This window comes from Prunus avium, chromosome 5 (genome assembly GCF_965620075.1).
Source record: "Prunus avium chromosome 5, drPruAviu1.hap1.1, whole genome shotgun sequence".
Taxonomy (NCBI): domain Eukaryota; kingdom Viridiplantae; phylum Streptophyta; class Magnoliopsida; order Rosales; family Rosaceae; genus Prunus; species Prunus avium.
Genome location: NC_142288.1, coordinates 10407024 through 10411013, shown reverse-complemented (window position 1 = coordinate 10411013; position 3990 = coordinate 10407024). Strand labels below are relative to the sequence as shown.

The 3990-nt window shown below is 34.1% G+C and overlaps 1 long non-coding RNA gene across 1 annotated transcript; it reads left to right on the top strand.

Moving 5' to 3' along the window:
* The first annotated feature begins 2457 nt into the window (after positions 1-2457).
* Positions 2458-3520, top strand: LOC110769714 (uncharacterized). Its single transcript, XR_002528628.2, has 3 exons — positions 2458-2543; positions 2718-2825; positions 3288-3520. It is a non-coding gene; the product is annotated as an uncharacterized LOC110769714 (long non-coding RNA).
* The last annotated feature ends 470 nt before the right edge of the window (positions 3521-3990 follow it).

Sequence of the window (3990 nt, the reverse complement as noted above, 5' to 3'; positions counted from 1 at the left end):
CGATTATGATCAGGATCCAAAGATCTCAATGGTAAGATATCATACCTCTTGGGATCCCATTTTAATTTTCATAGGCCACCAAAATTAAAAAATAATTAAATCTTAAAAAGAAATAAAAATTAAGACGGCAGTTTACAGAGAAGGCACCGTCGTAGTATACAGACGTGGATTCCATTATATTATACGACGCGGATTAAGAACAGTTGGTCGTGTTTAGTTAGGAGTTAACACGGCAGGTTTTTTGGTGAACTGTCGTCTTTATATTCTACGTCGGTGGATTCATACCTGCTATCGTTGTTTTTTGGTCAGATTTTAACTCTGAAGAAATCCTTTTTAAAAAAACGACGCTTTTTTATTTGTATACGTCGTCTTTTAAAAATATTCAATAGTAAGGCACTTATCCACGAAGGTTTTTTTTATACCGTCGTTGGTTTAAATACAACGACGGTTTTATGTTCTGCCGTCGTCTTTTTCTGGTCGTCTTTTTCTTTTTTTGTAGTAGTGAAGACGACCAGTTTTATAACACCGCCCTGGTAAAGTACCTAATACACTAATATGTTAGGTTGATTTTTAAAATTACGACCATACCTTATTAGGACCATCGTGTTTTCAGGAGGTGCTAAACAAAAGTTCACTTTAAGTTCGCGAGCGCGGAGCTTTTCAGAAAAGACTTGCTCTCTCAAACACTTTACTATCTCAAATTCTCTCACGAACCTTTCACAAAAACCCTCTCTCTCTCAACTCTCTCTCACATCGATGAAGCACATCTCCCTCTCCCCATCCACCGAACTTGCCGAGATCACCATCTCCGTCAGGCCGTTTAAGACACCGAGTTCGCCGAGATCGCCATCTCCATCGCGTCGTTCCGTCCATTGAGCTTACCGCGTTCAGTCCACCGAACTCGCCTCGTTCGCCAAAATTTATTCTCTCCCTCTGAAAATGAAATATTTACTTTATTTATTTAAATGTTTCTTCACATTTTAGTTATAGTTTTTATAAAATTCTATAATTAAGGTGTGAATCACGTCTTAATCCAAGGTTACGTAAACCCGTGGGTTGGGGCGTGACAGAAAACGAACCAAGCTCAAGCACTAATTTGAAGGGAAAAACTACAAGTATTCTCTTTCTCCCTCTCTCTCTCTCTCTCTCTCTCTCTGTTTTCTTCTTCTCCTTTTTTGATTTTTTTAAATTTTAATCTTTTGTGATTCATGAATGGATCAGTGAGAGTTTTAATGTCAGATCTGGTTATGATTGGCTCGCGAACACTTTGCAATGGGTATGTTTTATTATGTTTGGTTTATTATCGAAGAAACTGTGTATGTTTTATTTTGTTTGATTTAGGTTCTTCCATTAAAGATGCTAGTGAGTTGATTTAGGAATTAGGGCTTTGGGTATAAAAAGCTGGTATGAAATCCACACCATCGACTGTTTTAGGGATTTGATATAGAATGATAGTTTTCCATAATTCTATATCACTATTCTGCAGGCAATCCTTTTTTCTCAATATAATTGTCATGATTAAGTTTCATACAATTTTATGTGCAAATGCTGACCTACTTATGCATATTTTGACATGCAACTGGGGATGATTGGCAATAGGAGGTCTATCAAAAAGTTAGATGTCCAATGAATGGATATAAGATCAAAAGAAATCTGGGTTTTATCTATTTGTGTATTTGATTATACATAGGTTTATTGTGAATGTAATGAGCTGCTTTAACACCAGAATGGCGATGAAATTCTTTAGTAGTAGAAAACAGGACATAGCAGGTAACAAAACCTAGGAGTACATTGTTTAGATGAAAATGCCTTTTACATGTGACATAGGATTGAAAAGGGAACAGAAGGCAAGGTTTTAGGGGGATTGGCCATTTGGGCAGTGATAAAGATTATATTCAGGCTTGATTAGTAGGAATGCTTGTAGCTGTTGGGACAACAGGACATAGCAGTAAGAACCTGTATGGGTTGACAATCAAATTTTCTGTTGTTTTCAGTAGAAATAAGATGAATTTCACATATTCTATATGATTAAAATAGAAGTTAAGGGCAGATTTGGCTATCTTGGTAAGGATTATACTCGGGGTCTATTTGAACTATCAGTTGGTGTTGGAGTAACACTCATCAATGGTAATAGACTATGAATATATGAAAAGCATTTTTTTGGTTGCTGCTATTATAGAATTCTAGTTAAGATTCCTTTTGGTTGCTGCTTTGGTAAACTACCAATCATCAGTTGTGAAGTTATTTGAAGCTATCCCTACATTACATACAAGCATATATGAATTCATGGTTGCATGCACGATATCTTTTCTGTTGACACTGTATTCTAAAGCATTGTGTACAAAAACTTGAATAAACGTATGTGCTAGTAAGAAACCAAGTAATATAGTGATAATTATGTCGTCTGCAAGCATGTGGCTGCAATGTTCTTTCTAATCATCTTTGTCTTGCTAACTTGGATTTGCAGATTAAACTCATGAAGGAGATGTACTTGACTAAACTACATGAAATGCATTAAAAATATTGCTACTAAACTTGAGAAGGTATGTAATCACTTCTTTTATTTCCTCATATAATTCGTTGTATGGCAGTAAATTCAAGTAGTTTCTGTGAATAAGACAACCAATTGTTCGTTGTTTGGGAATTGAAAGACATGGATTGAAACATGTTGTGAAGTCTTATTATTTTTGTTTTTTAAAATTTTGTCTATGTACAAGGGCAAGTAGGACAAAGAGAAAAGGGAGAGGGTCCTCCTCCCCCTTGTGTTGATTCAAAGATGAACTCAAGACCTCGTCTCATTGCTCACTTTGTTGAGCCTTCTCTGCGTGAGTCTCTACTGATTTGCTACATTGACTTCCTAATTTCTTTTTCTTTATTTTTATTTATGAAAAGTTCTCATTTTCTTTTTCAAAACATAGTACTTAATTCCACAAAAAAAAAATTAAATAAAGAAGTGCTGTATTATTAGAGTGTAGACCGTAGTAGCTTTAGTTAAAATTTTATTTTTGTTTTTTTGATTTAGTACATGTTGCTGCTACAAGGAAGCTTACTCAGTGGTTAAGAAAGGTACTAGCATACAACTTTCTTTGCCTTTCTCCACTTGAGTTGTCAGTCTGTCACAAAGCTTCAAGCATGACATTTCAAGTTTTTTGACTTTTATTTTTATCAAGTGTTTAATATTAGCATTATAATCTTTTGGCATGATTCATAAGAAGGGACCTGTGAAATATATTTGGATAAGGTTTGTGTTTGTGTGGAGTTTGATATTAATTTTGCAAGTCTTGTAGAAGGGACCTATTGTTGCTGATATTGCTAGAGTGGAGGGGAATACAACAACTTGGAAAATGTGCAAGGAAGGCGGAGCTAACTCATACATCCAAGAACACATTGATGAAGTTCGTATCAAATTAGTAGAATTTGTGAGCAACATGTAGCTCCTTTATTTCTAATTATAGGTAGCAAGTATGTATGTAATAGAATAAAGATTGGTTGACTATGTAAGGGATAATCTTCTTTTCCACGTGGCGTGCTGTGATTGGAGACGCAAACATTTGCTCCCACAGGTATATTGTCGTATTGCCTATTGCCTATTGCATAGGTATATATATATATATATATGTTTTTTATATTTTAGACAATGAATAATAGTATTTTATGTACTTTTTTTTATAGGTAACATACAATTTTATTTGTCTATTTTTGTATATGTAGGTAGTCTTCTAATTTATGTTCCTAACTTATAGGTAGTATTCTAATTTATGTTCATGATTTATAGGTAACACGATTTATCACTAAGTTTTTTTCGTTGCTAATAAGAACACTATTTACCTGTATGTTAGGTACATAATTTAATGTGGGTGCTTGCCTAATCGATTAGTATAATATGTGGGTCTCTACTTTCATTGATTAATTTGTATTTTACCCATATATTAGGTAAATATTATCAATGAAAGAATTCAAAATTTAAATTATGAAATTCAATTACAAGTA